Source organism: Rhinolophus hipposideros (genome assembly GCF_964194185.1).
Source record: "Rhinolophus hipposideros genome assembly, chromosome: 19".
NCBI lineage: Eukaryota > Metazoa > Chordata > Mammalia > Chiroptera > Rhinolophidae > Rhinolophus > Rhinolophus hipposideros.
In genome coordinates this window covers 12107367-12122682 of record NC_138065.1, presented here as the reverse complement: position 1 = coordinate 12122682, position 15316 = coordinate 12107367, and the positions used below count along the sequence as shown (strand labels likewise).

At 47.1% G+C, this 15316-nt stretch overlaps 1 long non-coding RNA gene across 1 annotated transcript; it reads left to right on the top strand.

Moving 5' to 3' along the window:
- Positions 1–546: 546 nt before the first annotated feature.
- On the top strand, positions 547–11658 carry LOC308487781. The gene is made up of 9 exons (XR_013991754.1): positions 547–669; positions 2408–2456; positions 3224–3277; positions 3366–3504; positions 4380–4484; positions 5982–6179; positions 6681–6839; positions 8091–8207; positions 11055–11658. It is a non-coding gene; the product is annotated as an uncharacterized lncRNA (long non-coding RNA).
- Positions 11659–15316: the final 3658 nt, after the last annotated feature.

Below are 15316 nucleotides of genomic sequence, written 5' to 3'. Positions count from 1 at the left end.
TCATGTGGGAGAAATTTTGACACATAAGGAAAATAACCAGGGAGGAAGCCTGTGACACAGAGCCGCCTGAGGAGTGTGTGGGAATGATGGACGCTCCCCCAGCCACCACCACCATGCTTGGATGATAAGGGACTGGGGCAAAGAAGCCTACATACAGTAGATTATGGGTGACTGCATGTTTGCAGGTCTCAGTGTTTTAAGTAATAACTGGAGGAAAGACGCAAAAATAACACAGCTTCAACTGGGCATCAGGAACTGAGGGCCAGACTGGGAAGACCAGGGTGATGGACACAGCAGAGACTTTCAAGGTGCTCACAGTCTGGAAGCAGGACAAATGAGCAAAGCAAAGGGTGTGTCCTGGAAGAAGGGAAGAGCAATGCATTCTGGGAGCCCAGAGCTGGGAGAAGAGGGAAGGCTTGTCCAGGAAGAGGGTGCACAAGGCGGGGTGTGTTGGGTTGTGTTTTTCAGGATGAGGAGGAGTTCTCGAGATAGAAAGTCATTCTCTGCAAAGACAAGAACATGAGCAAAAGCACAGAAGTGTGAAAATGAGCAGCCTGTCTAGTGGTGGGAGTACGGGCTGAGAGCAGAGAGTGGCAGGGAGCTGAGCAGGAAAGGCCACATGACGCCAAGTCCTACAGGATGCACCTGTAGGCCATGAGAACTATTATGGTAAGACCTGTGTTTTAGCAAAACAGCTCTGGCAGGGTGAGAAGGGAGGTAGAAGTGGGAGATCGGGGGACCCGAACCGGGCTGTTGAACCAGCAACAAGACAGACCCAGCCAAGAAGGGAAAGCGGCACAGTCAATGGGCTCTGGTGATGGATTGGTTGTGGGCATAGGAATGCAGGAGGAGGAGCAAATGTTGAAGGAAACAGAAGAGTCAGAGAAGTCTCTGCATAACATCAGGGTGGGGAATGGACTGAAATAAGGAACCCAAGACATTAGTTTTGGGGAGTGCTGGTTGGGGTGGGTGAGTAAGGTGTCTGGGAGAGTCAAGAGCAAGTGCCCAATAGGCAGCAGGAAGAATATTGCTAACACTTGGGAGAGAGCTGTTCATTAGAAATGTGCATGTGGGAAGCATGAGCGTAGAGGTGACAGCTGAAATGGGAAAAGATGCCATTGCCCAGGGAGAAGGTGCAAAGGCGTGTGAGAGGCAGCAAACACAGTGCCTGGAGAGTGGGCAGAGCTGGGCGGCTAGTATCCTTCAGGATGGCGGGGGAGGGACCAGGAGACTGCAGCTGACGGGAGAAGGCAAGCACACACGCGGTGTGGGCTTCAGAGAAGATGCTGCAGACAGAAAGTTGTGGAAAATTGGCCTAGAGCAGCGGCTTTCAAACTCGAGTGTGTATCAGGAGGTCTTGTGAAAACACAGATCACTGGGCCCCACCCCCAGAGTTTCTAATTCACTGTCTGGGGTGGAGCCCAGGAGTTTGCATTTCCAACAAGATCCAAAATGCAAAATGCTGCTGCTGGTCCGGAGATGACATCTAGAGAACCACTGAGTCTGTGGTCTAGATTGATAAACCCACACTTGAGGTTCAAATGCAAATTCATCCACTGTCATGGCACACGTCGGACATGAGGGGAGAAAGCCAGGCTTTGGTCTGAGAACAGAGGTGGAAGAAAAGGTGAACAATGTAAGGCAGCTCCCTGGAAACAGAATGGATGCTACTGAGGATACAGGGATGGAGAAAGGGAGGAGGGTTGGCAAGGGAATGGCAGGCCAGGAAGGCTCGGGTTATGGCGCGACACAAGAGGAGGGTGGCTGGCTTAAGGGACTACAGCCATTGCCATGACAATGGGTCATGTGAAGAGGATGATGGTGAACTAGGCAGAAAGGAGTATGGGGGTTAGAACCAGCCTCAGGGTTCTGTTTGGCGTCCTGGCCAAGAGTCTAGAGTCTCCCCGCACCAGAGCTGCACCCCCCTGCCCCATCCCTGCCTTCTAACCATCCAGAGTCATTGCCAGGCCTTCCCGGGTAGCACTGAGGCAGCTTCCTTATGCCCTGGGCCATCTCTCGTGGGGGCTGCTCTGAGGCCAAGAAGACCTGGTGCTTGTTTTCATTTTGCCTCCAAGAGCTCAGATCAGGGACCCGAGTCACTCCGAGGAGGCCGCTGACCTCCATGCTAGGCACCCTCTTGGGCTGCCCCACCCTGCCGGGGGGGGGCACAGGACTCGAAGCTTATTTTCTACCATTGGAGTGAGTCCATAAAGAAAATCCAGTTCATCGGGGGCCAGGAGGACATTATCAAGATAGACGAGACTCCATGGGCAGTATTTAATTATGAGCAGGCAGAGCAAATAGGAGGGACGCAATAAAAATGCTAATCAGGGAAGAAAAAAAATACAGGTTTCGGTTTTTTTCTAGGATAGACTAAAGCTCATCCTCCCTCTCCTCCACCTTCCAGACCCCAAATGGCTGCCGCAGGCCTGGTTCTGACGGTGACTTAGTGACAGGTGAGTCCCTTTTCTCCCCAATCCACAGCCTCTTCCTGTTTCCATCCTTCCAGCCTCCCAGTTCCTAGAAGATCTGGCCCAGAGGCAGGGATGTTGGCTTTCCTTGCAAGCGCACGGCTTCCACTTCAGCCAGTGAGAAACCAGCAGGGAATTTGGAAAGGCAATGAAGTTATTATCCAGGGCTCAATTCCCTGTCCCAGGGAGCACTTTAGGAAGGGGACCAGCTCCCCTTTCAGCAGCACATCCAGAATCTACACAAGGAGGGAGCAGGAAAGGGCCCCTAAACCAGCCTGGACTCATGAGTCTCTGGCCTGGAAGTCAATCCAACTCAGAGCCACTTAGGAAGAGATTGGGGACACGCTGCTGTTTCCAAAGCCATTCAACTTGGCTGAGCCGGACTTGGACGTGTGGCTCAGGATTTTGCAGGCTATTGCTGTCTTGCTACCAATCGGCTGACTCCTCAAGCAGCTGGATCCTGTGAATCGTGGGTCCTTCTTTGCTTGCTTGCTCAACTTCCACACTGCTGCTAAAGACAGATTTATTTCTCCCGTTTCCCTTGGGCTCTGGGAGGCCTGGGCCCAGGCCTCGAGTTGGTTTCAGGTAAAACTTGCTTTCCTCCCAGCTGCGGGGATCTTCACTCCACCCAGGCCCTTTTCCCTAGGCTGACCTCTTGTGTTTACTTGGCTCACCCTTCACCCTGGCTGGTGTCCATGCAATTTACTGCTCTCTCAATTAGTCTCTCTCTTGTCTCCTTAAATCTCGTGCAGGCACGAGCGCTTCCCAACATCAGCAGGGGCAGGAATTAGCCTGAGGATTGTCTGGTATGTCATCCGGGATTGTCTCCCCTCTCTGCACACCTCCACGAGACAGCACTCAGGCCCTCAATTCCTGCCTATTGTCTCTTCCTAGAAAAGTATCTGTTAGGGAAACGGTTTGTATACCAGCTACCTTACCTGCTGTGGGATCTTGGGCAAGTGACTTCACATCTCTGGGCCTCCGTTTCCTCTCCTCATCTAATCAATGGAGATGACCACATTGCCTACTTCAGGTTTGTTGCAAGAATTCAATGCAAATGAATACAAACGGACTTAGAAGAGCGCCTGCCATATAAGAAGCGCTCAGAATGTGTTTTCTCTCGTCATCATCATCCTTGCTATGATATTTATTATAAAGGTCAATGGCTGTCTTACTTGCCCATACGTCCAGGTACCTGGTACAGTGTCTGGCGTGATAAACACTCAAGAATCATTGAATCAATGGATGAATGAACTTTTAAGCTAATTCTCCCAAAGCTATTACACTTCCCAGAAAAATTTAAATTTAAATAGCAGATCATCAGCACATTGATGACAATACTGGGGAATAAATGGCTGACACTGCGATTCCAGGAGTCTCTGGGGAAGGGATTTAGAGCTAATGGTTGTTTTTTATGTCAACTCAGACAGTCAATTGCTCAAAATATAGCTATCCCTGGTCAGTAGCTCATAGTTATTTTCCCTACGGTGGAATTTCTCTCCGAACTCTAAAGCAGTGAAATCCTACATACCAGCAAGGGGATAGAGGAGTCAAAGGAAACCCTCCTAATAGCTACGGGAACACGATTTCCTGGCTTCTCCCTGGGCTCCAAGTCATCACAACCTGCGTGTGTGCTGACGCTGGAAAGCTCACGTGAGCTTGTTCTCTATGAGCGGGAGGGAGAGCGCTGCAGGCCAACGACCTCAGACCCCAGCATGGCTGGTTCTTAGATTCTGGTCCCTGACCCTCCTGGGGGAGCCGGGCCCCTTCCACACCTCACCAGAGTGTTCTGGTAGTGGAGAGCAGAAACATTTTATCCAAACGTCACTGGAAGGCGGTGCTGTGAATCTGCTTTGGGCGATTGGGATGGGATCATGGTTGAGAAGCAGCTTTCCATTTCCAATTCAGAAGCAAAGGGTGAACGCAGGCCAGGGAGCAGCAAGAGTCCCCCGATGGTTTCACGCCCCAGACATCTACCTTCATGGACGTCATCACATCTGCTGCTCACAACAGGTGAATGACTGGATTGGGTCCTTTATTCCTTTTTCTTTCTTTTAAAGAAAGACTCTGGTACTCTTTTTAGTATATGGGCTGCCGAAGCGAGCACAGTTTTCATTTTAAAAATAGATTATTTTCACATGGTTCAAAATTCAAAAGATCCTAAAGTCTACGTGGTAAAAAGCCCCTCTTCTTTTCCTGCAGCCATCTACATCTCCTCTCTTGGCAACCAGTCACCATTCCCTGAGAAACCTTCCAGAGGTACTTTGTGCACATACAAGTATATATATATATATATCGATAACAAAAGATGAACACAAGTAACGTTTGACTTCTACAATTACAAGAGGTGCTCAAAGTGGTTCCCATCAGCATAATTTTAATACAGCTTTCTCCTTTCTTAAAATGTGTATACTTTTTTTGGCACCCTGTCTATATATGGACATAGTGTCTCCCTCCTTTACACAAATGGAGAGCTTGCTTGGCACCCTGTTATCCACCTTGATTTTTTTTTTCAGTTAATAATATAGTTTGGAGATAATTCAATATCAGTACATATAGACTTACATCATTCTTTTTGGGGCTACATGGTATTCTATTCTACAAATTAGTTTCTTTAACAATCCCATTTAAGACTTTCCGATCTTTAACTTTTGCAAATAATGCTGTAATGAATAACCTGTGGGTAGGTATCTCTGCAGGGTGTATTCAAGTGTACCCGAAGATAAATTTCCAGAAGAGGAATTGTTTGGTTAAAGACTTTATCCATTTGTATATTTGATAGTTATTGACAAATTGTGTTCCATCAATAGCCCAGTTTTTTAGAGATGACAAGACTGAAGGTTAAAGAGGGTAAGTAACTTGACTCAACAGGCTGTAAATAAATAAACTGAGCCCAAAGAAATCAGGAGCATCTAAGAAACATCAGGCAGATTCCGGAACTATAATAATAAATCTACAGCTTCACATAGTAAACATTAAACACTGTGGATCGAACTTTGAGAAAGCCATAGAACCTACCTTGGGGGATCCTACAGTCTAGCATAGAGACACAAGTAAAGCAGCATTCTGGGCTTAGCATACGGAATAAGGACGAGATACAAGGAGATGCAATGAGAACATGGGAAGGGCCCTGATCAGCTTTGGCTTCCTGGAAGAGGAGGCATTTAAGATGACATTAGTTAACCTAAAAATGTCCTCTTATGTTACTTATGACTTCCCTCTTTTTCACCCCTCACTATTTCCCACTCCAAACCTTTTCTCAATGTTATTGATAAGTAGCAAAATGGACTGCCTTGCGAGAGCATGGTATAGTTGGAATAATAATAACTACCATGCACTGAGTGCCCACTGTGTGTCAGGCTGCGCTTTTCGGCTCAGCCATTAACGAGCTGTGTGCCCTGGAGCAGGTGACATCTCCCAGGTGTGCCTTCGTGCTCCCATCTCTAAAATAGAATGGTTAATCAGATGATCCCTAGCTCCCCGCCAGCTCTCACATGCTCTCTTTCTAAGATCACTGAAGCCTCGCTGCGGGGTGGTGGACAAGGAAGTGTCCAGGAGTGGGCAGTTACGGAAAAGGAGTATACGGAAAGAGCCGCCCTCACACTGGCAAATCAGCAAATCACACTGGACATTAGACTTTGAGAGAAGATTTCCCACGTATCAGATAAACAATGCCACTGACAACGCCTTACTGTTCTACCTTTCAAGGTGATTTCATATGCTATGTCACGTGCTGTTCATAACAGTCCTGTGAGGGAGGGAGTTGGGGAAGTACTCGTGTCTTCTGGAGGTGGGGGAAACTGAGGCGGGGCCAAGGGAGATTACTCATCTCAAGTCCCACGTGGGGAAGTGGTGCGGCCCTGTCTTCTGTCCTGACACCTGAACTAGTCTGTGATTCCATACTCACGGGAAGGCATGATTCCGGTTGGGAGCAATCCCATGACCCCCAGCGGCCTTGGAAGCACGGCCCCACCTCCCTCAGCACCCTCCCAGAGCACACTAAGCCTTTCCCTGGATGCTGGGAGCAGGCCTTTATTTCCACAGAGTGAGTCTAACACGTGGTTCTAGGGACTCAGTGCCAATCGACCTGGCTGCTTGGCCTTTGACTTGGCTGTGGTGAGACTTCTGCCCGTCCTGCCAGCCTCCACAACCTCAGCAACCCGCCCCACCCCTAGTTCCTCTGAGCCTGGGTGCAGCCTTGCTCTGCAGGGTCCTTCGTGCGCTGGGTGTCCAGCCCTGCCCTAGAGCCCTGCCTGAGATGGCAGGACCTCTGAACCATCGTGCACTGCCCGTTTCACACGCCCCTCTGCTGTCCTCTGTTCAACAACTGGACGCCATCTACTGGACCTCCCTGATGCCGACCACCAGGTAGGAATGCTATCTAGCTACCATGACATTTTTTCCAAATAATTCTCTGCCTGCTGGGCTGCCCACCTCCCATAGTCTATGCCTAAGCTGCTCCCCCACAATGGTGGGTCCCAGTTCCAGGCCCAGTCTGGGGATCTGGTGATGTGTTTGTCTGTAGGCTCTAAACTCTGTTTTGAGAACCCCCTCCCCCACCCCGCTCCATCAAAGATGGAAGCTGATGAGCTGGGTAACCATAACTGTAACGGTAACCGGAGGCCACTTGCTATCTGACCCTTTCTGGGGGCCTATTGGCCCATCTGTGAGAATGCCCTCCTATGTTCCTTTTCCTTGCAGGTATGAATAGGAACACAGCTGTTTGGGGCCCCTTAAGGGAAGGCTCTCTCTGAAAGCAGACATGATTACTATTTTCCTCACCTTTTTAATCCTTTAATCACACATTTGCAGCAGGGAGCCTGGGCAGGGTCAGTCCATTTATAAAAACAGCAGGAAAAATGAGGCGCTGTGTTATATGCCAACCACGCTTAATGGAACCGTAAGAGTGGCTGGCCTTTCGTGAGCAGAAAAATGAATAATCCAGGTATTTATCTACAAACAGCCCACATTCAAGCTGCTCGGACCTGTGCTCACATTCTGACGGCTTTGACAGAGACGTGTCATCCCTCCAGTGCCATTCGGGATGCTCAGTCCATGGGCTGGATGGCATGGAAGGACAGGCTCTTTGGGCACTTGACTGTCCCTGAACAAGGAATCTCCCACGTCTCTGGCCCTTGGGTCCTGGCAGTATTATTCTGGAAGCCTGCCCCAGTCATGAATGGGGAAGCAGTCTAAGAGAGGTTTGGAGTCCATTGTTTGGAATGGGTCCCTAATAGATAGAGGGTTGTTGCTTTCTTTTGCCATAGTAGGAGGATGGGACAAATGGTAGTAGGACTCTAGAAGGGGATGGGAAGTGTCCTGTCAGGGCTTTTCCATGTGAAACTGAGGCTTTTAACCAGCAGCCCGTTCGTAGGGGCAGAAGAAGGCCTGGGTGACGGTCCAATGGCCCTCCATTCTGAAAAGGCCATCTGCCTGGGAAACATACCCTGACTCTTAATTTTATAATTCCTCAAGTAGAGGTCAGTCTTTCCCTCCAGACAATTGGTCTACTTGTATATAAGAAAGGATGTCTTTCCTGGTTTTAATGCGCATTTCTATTTGCTCTTGTTGCCTAACAGGCCACTCCAAAACAGTGCTGTGCACTTCTCTTCCTCATAGGTGCATGGGCCACCTGGGGTCAGCTAATCTTGGCCAGACTTGGCTGGACAGTTGGAATACAACATGTGTCCCTCCTCCTCCCCCTGGGACAAGCGCAGATAACACAGACAGCTGAAGGTGAGTAGAAGCACAGAAAGTCTCTTAAAATCTAGGCTCAGAACTGTCACACTACCCCATAGCCAAAGACAAAGTTAAAGAGTAGGAAAATGGACTCAATTCCTTTATGGGAAGAACTGCAAAGTCACAAAGCAAAGGACATGGGAATGAATAGAGAGGGGCTAATGACACAGCCTGCATAGAAACCCAGCCAGGTGTCAGAATCAGGCTCCATTCTGAAGAGCTCTTACAGAGGTCTCTCTCTCTCCACCCCTAATTTGCTCAGGCTGGATTCAGAGCCTTCTGCCTGGGAAATGGGGGATGGATGAGACGGTGGGGTACCCTCAGAAGGAGGACTCAGTCAGCGCAGAGTAACTTGAGCTCATGATTCCCTCCCCATCTCCCCCCAGGGGTAGAATGTAGGCCCATAAATAGGAAAGACTAAGTTTGCACTGATGCAAATGATCACTGAAATCTAGTTAGTGGTTAGGTCCTCATGAGTTGTAGTTTTGAGGTTTGATATTTTCCTGGAAAGATAAAGCAGCCAAAGGAACACACAGCAAAGAGTGGGAACAAAAACCACTACAAATTCAGGTCACATGCCCCACGTGACTGTTAAAGCAGAAGCCTGAACCAGAGATGAGCAGTGCTGTATCCAATCTCAACCAGAGACCAGCGCACGGAACCAAAGTCTTGGAAATGATACGAACCGTGAATATGCAGAATCTTGATGAAAGAGCTCGGCCTTCCCGAGACCCCGAACTCTTTAAGATGACAGGTCCAAAACACAGACTAAGTTTCTACCAGCTCAGAGTGGCTGCGAACTGGGTTATTGGAGACAGCAGCTATCACACGATTTTCCAAAAATCTGTGCATGGAACTTTCCCTTTGCCGTCTTGCAGCCCTCTCCACCTTCACATTAAATAAACCCTTGTTCTTTTCCTGCCATAAAGCATATTATGTCATCATGTCTCATTTACGAGAGGTTACCGAAAGAGAGCTAAACTGGGATTTTGTTCAGCTACTGATGACTCTTCCCTATTACCCTAGCTCATTTTCAGGGGCATTTCAACACTTTGGTAATGAATTACCTCTACCATTTCTGGCACAAAGAAAAGAGGGTTTAAATTAATTTCCAGCAAGGGATACTATTGGTGCAGGCAACTTCCCTCCCATTGTGTTGTCAACGTCTTGTCTGCTTAACATCTGAGAAACCAGTGTAACACTCTAACAAATTGGCTTGTTGACCCCTCCGTCAGCTGCTCTCTGCTTCCCAAATCCCCTGCTTTACAGGCATACGGTGGTTAGATAAAATGGGGGCTCTAATGAACATCAGAGTGAGGAGATGTTGTTAGAATCTGGGTTCCCTGGCTGTTCGTTTTTGCAGGGTCTGACCTTCATCGAATAATAGATTGTATGAATTGGGTTTCCCCACCCTCTGGGGTTCATTTGGGGCACATGTGTCTGTGGCTTCTCCACAGAGGGGATGGGTTCAATCCTCTTCCCACTCCTCCCCCGCTTTCTTAAGAAATGGCCCCATTAGTTATCACACTGGGCATTCCCCACCATATCAGCAATCGGACCACGGAGGACAAAACTGCCAGGGGTAGCCCTTTAACCGGCCCACTTTGTGTGCTGCTGGGACCTGAGGACACTGGACACAGGCAGGCAGGTGATGTCCTATACGATGCCCCAGCGTGGACAGCCAGCCTGCCAGACCTGAGGATGGCTGAATGGCCAGTCACCATTCAACAGGCTCTTTTTTTATTAGAGAACAAAGTAAGAGAAATTGGATTTAACTTACCGCAAGAGAACCTAAGCTGATCCCAGATAAGAAAAAGCTGAAGGACTTCATCACCATTAAACCAGCATTATGAGAAATGTTAAAGGGACTTCTTTAAGAAGAAGAAGGAGAAAAAAATAAAAAATATGAATAAGAAAATATCACAGAGAAAAAAAATTCTCACCGACCGAGGCAAACACATAATGAAAGCGGTGAATCAGCCAACACTAAAGCTAGTCCGAAGGCTAAAAGGCAACGTTAGGAAGATCATGTTTAATTGCAACAGTAATTAAGGGAGACACACAAACCCACACCGAAGAAGTAAACAATAATGACAAAAACATAAATGTGGAGGGGTGAGTAAAAATGGAGTGATTTTAGAATGCATTTGACTCCTTAACCCTCTGATTGGGCCACTCATCTTCACAGCATGGGTTCGGTTTGCTAAGTCTGCTCTCCAGAGACCCTTTGTTTGCCCATAGTCAGGATCTAGGACCTGTAGATAAGGAATGCCTTAAGACCTTGACCTCAACTCTCACAGTTACGCAGCCCATTAGTGGTATTAACCTAGAGGGAAATGAATGCATTTTCCACTCAATTAAAAACCCCACACAATTTTAGAGCCAGAGGAGACTATTTAATCCTGTGCTCTCATTTCACAGAAGAGAAAACTAAGGCTCAGAGAGTTGAAATGGCTTGCCTGAAGCCACACAAATAATTAACGATAGAAAGGGGCTTGAAATCCAGAAACCTGTCAACACGTGCTCTTTTCACTATGTCACAGTTATGCTTTTCTCCTTCTCCTCTGAAATGAACTCCTTTTGGAAAAAGCTTAACAATAACATTAAGAAATGAAAGAGTCTTAAACAGTAAACTGGAGAGGCTGTGGAGAAAAGGGAACCCTCGCACACTGCTGGTAGGAATGTAAATTGGTGCAGCTACTGTGGAAAACAGTATGGAGGTTCCTCAAAAAATTAAGAATAGAATTAACCTATGACTCAGCAATTCCTGTTCTGTGTATCTACCCCCCCCAAAATTGAAAACATGTATTTGTAAAGCTATATGTACTCCTATGTTCATTGCAGTATTATTCACAATCACCGAGACATGGAAACAACCTTAGTGTCCTTTGACGGATGATTGGATAAAGAAGATGTGGCACATATAGACAACAAATCCTCCGAAGCCATAAAAGGATGAATTATTGTCATTTGCAACAACATGAATGGATCTTGAGAGTATTATGCTAAGTGAAATAAGTCAGACTAAAAAGGACAAGAACCATATCATTTTACTCCTATGTGGGATATAAAACAAAAAGCAATAAGTGAACAAACATACAAATAAAAAACCAGACTCATAGACACAGAGAACAGTATGGTGTTACCAGAGGGGAAGGGGGATGGGAGGAGGATGAAGAGAGTAAAGGGGGTCCAATTTCTGGGGAGAGAAGGAGGCCAGACTTCAGATGGTGAAGACACAATGGAGGAGACAGATGTTCTATTAGAATGTTGTGCACGTCAAATTTGTGTAATTACCAATGTTACCTCAATAAGTTAAAAAAAATACTAGCAAAAAAAACTACTAGTCAACTAAGTACAATGTATTACCTTCATTAACACTGAGCTATGGATTTTAGTTGAACGTCATTTCTTTCCCTTAGGTTTGAGTAAAAGCATTCTTTCAGCTGATCCTGACTCCTTATTTCTCAGCCCCACCGTTGTAGACCAGGTCCAAGATCACCATGTCCACTCAACCTTCTGATTAAGGCTCTTCTCAGGGGTGGGCAGGCTATTCCTCTACTGGGCTGATGATGCCCCTCGCTCCAACCAAGTTCTCTGGTCTCCCTCCCTCCCCCCTCCCATCCCCACTCCTCTCCTGATGCTGTTCTGCTGAAAACCTCCGATTCCCTTTTCTCCAAAGTTCCCAATTGCTTCATTAGCACTTTCATTATTGGGTTTTACTTGCAATTTGCCGGTAATTTGAATATAACCAATAACCTTTCTCCATGACTTCCTTGCAACTTCACCTCACCCTTGGCTTAGACGCCAACTTAATGGCTAAGTTATTACTGAGGAAGGTACAAAGAAGTGGGAAACATCCTGTTTGCCTGTCAGACAGTGACAGAGTCAGGACACACACCTGGGGAGGTGACGCCAGGTCTGTAGGGTGACACCCTGCTCGCCCTTGGTCCCGCCACCACCTCCTGGCACCTGACCGGAGAGCAGCAGTCTCCTCACTGGTCTCCCTGCCACTGCATTGGCCTCTCAACGCAGCAGCCAATGGGACCCATCGAAAAGGAAATGTGGTCCTGTCACTCCCCAGCCCCAAGCCCTGGAATGCGGCTGAGTGAAAGCTGAAGGACCCCCTTCTCCCTCGGTTAACGCTCTGATTTCCTTTTCTATTGCTCATCAATCACCCTCACCCTCTGTGCTGCACCCACACCAGCCCCCTTGCTATTCATCAGACACCCCAGACACCCCTGTTTTAAGGCCTCCCTACTGGCATTTCCACTCGATAAGTGCCTTGACCTCCGTCAAGCCTTTGCTCAGTTCACGCCTCCTCAGCGGGACTGAATAGGGTGGACACCCACCCACGCCAGCCGGCCCTCCCCACCCCATCACCTCTCTACTTGTCCTTTTATTCACAGCACTTACCTCCTTCTACCGTCCTGTACAATCTACACATCTGCCCACTGTCTACCGTCCCGGCCAAACGTTAGCTCTCTGAGGGTAGGGTTCTATTTTGTTCCCAAGCTGTGCCTGGGAACGGGGCCTGGCACAGAGCAGACACCCAAGAAATGCCTGTTGAATTGGATGGCTTAATTGCTCAGGTACCGCTAGGTGTTAGTAGCCAACACTTTTGGGCACTTTCTCTGTGCACTGTTCTAAGCTTTGCAGAAGCAGCTCATTGCATAGACAGTAAGCGCTCCATTGCGACTGTTTTGATCCCGTCTAAGCTGTGAAATGCCGCTTTCTGGTTTGGTAAGTGATTCTCAGCCAGGTGGTCCTGGACATGGTGGGAGGGGAAGGAACTGGCCAAAGTGGGGGGGAGCACATGCCCTTGGGAACAATGAGTCAGCACACCAATGAATTTTTTTATAGACAATTACTGAAATAAGCCTTAAAATATTCTGGTCTGCTGGCCTGGTTAAGATGGGAGGAATAAAGAAGATGGAATAAGAAAGAATTATAGGTGGCTCGAATGGGAAAAGAGGTCCCGAAATGCAGCATTCATACTACAGGTAAACAGAAGAACGAAAGTCAAGAGGATTGAAAAGGTGCAGCTGATGTTTCTGCGTGATGCTCAGCGTTAAAAGCACATTTCAGTGTACACTGGAATCTGACTTTTAAAGATATACGTGTAACCTGAGCTCCCGTGCCTCTCCAGCTGTGGGTTCAGTGCTCAGTCAGGATTCACAGTAATAGCTCAGATTTCCTCGGCTCTCAGCTCCACCTGCTCACAGGGACCTTGGCCCCTGTGGAGTCCTACTACCTGGTATTGCCAGAGACTCTCAGAGTGGTTGGCTTTTGTCTTGAGTGGAGTGGGGTTGGGGGAGCCCTGCGTACTCACGATGACTTTGCTCGCCTGGGCACTGCTGTTCCCATGGATCTCAGTGGTCCGGAAGGTGGCTGCTGAGCACTGGAAATGCAGCTATGCCAAATGGAGGTGTGCTGGAGTGTGAAAAACACACTGGATTTCAAAGATGTGGTACAAAAAATGTAAAGTATCTCAGCACTATCTTTTTAATATTGATTGCATGTTGAAATGATAATATTTTGGAGACACTGAGTTTAATTAACTACAGTTAAATTGTAAATTAGTCATAAATTAAATTCACTTGGGTTTTTTGTTGTTCAGTTGGTTTACATGGAACTACTAGAAAATGTAAAGTTCCATCTGTGTTCACACTTGTGGGTGGCATTCTATTTCTACGGGACAGCACTGCCATGGATGGTGCCATGTCTCCTGGGCTCCGCTAGGTCAGGGCACACCCTTACTGCCATGCCCATCTCTATAAGGCAGAATGTCATTGTCACTTCCAAAGAGCAGTATCTCTGCTCCTCCAGTGGGTCCTGTATAATCTACCAGACAGGACCACTAACCCTCTGCACCTCCCCCAATCCCTACCCAGGTACCGCCACCCATGTGAGCCCTCAAGGTCTTAAAGTGTCCCTGTGCCCTGGGCCAAAGTGGGAAAGCATCTTCCTTCCTCTAGCATATTCCTATTAAAAGGGTCCCAGAATAGAGAAAGCTGTTTGTGCTCTAGTAGCATGGAGTACATTGAAAGCTTTTTCTTATTTTATAATATTTACGATCATCTCCACAGGAAAACATGGCGATGGGCTAGGATCAGATTTTTACTTTGTTTGGTTTTCCATGTATTATTTACTTTGTGTTTCGTGTCATTCTTTACCTTTAAAATCAGCTTTGTGGAGGTATAATTTACATGTCATATAATGTGTCCATTTTAAGTATATCGTTGGATGAATCTTGACAAATGACAACCTTATTGACACCACCTTAATCACGAAGTAGAACTCTTCCATCACTCCTTGTGCCTCAGGCAGATTTGAGGGCCAGCTAAAAACCTGTGTTCAGAAATTTACCTTTGTATAACGTTATCAGGTGCCACCTGTCAGGGGACTCCTTCTGTTGTCACTTTTTAGGGTAGCAGCTTTCACCAGTTCCCCAGACTATTTGAACCGTGGACCAACATAAGCTCCCGCAACAGACTGAAGGGTTTTGTTTTGTTTTGTTTAATGACATGTAAAGTGACTTCAACATGTTGGTCAACCCAAGGGGGCTTCACAGAGGAGGTGTTGTTGTTATTGTTGTTTTCTTTAGCAGCACTGAATAAATAGCAAGGCAATACAGGTGACCCTTGAACACAGTTTGAATACACAGTCCACTTATACATGGATTTTTTTTTTCAGTAAATACTGTAATGGTATTTTCTCTTCCTTATGACTTTCTTCATAACATTTTTTCTCTATTTTCCTTTATTGTAAGAATACAGCACTTAATACACATAACATACAAAATATGTGTTCATTGACTGTTTCTGCTATCGATAAGGCTTCCAGTCAACAATAGGATATTCATAGTTAAGTTTTTGGGGAGTCAAAAGTTATATGTGGATTTTTGACTATGCAAAGGCTGCAGTGCCACTAAGCCCCACATTATCAGCTCACAGTTTTCTCCTCTCTACTGCACACTAGACACACTGGGTCTTATTCCAGTTCTTCACCCACACAAGAGTGGGCCTTTGCACAAGACACTCCCACTGGCTGGAAAGCTCTTTGCCCTTTATTTGCGTGACTGGCTCTTTTTCATCCTTTAAATC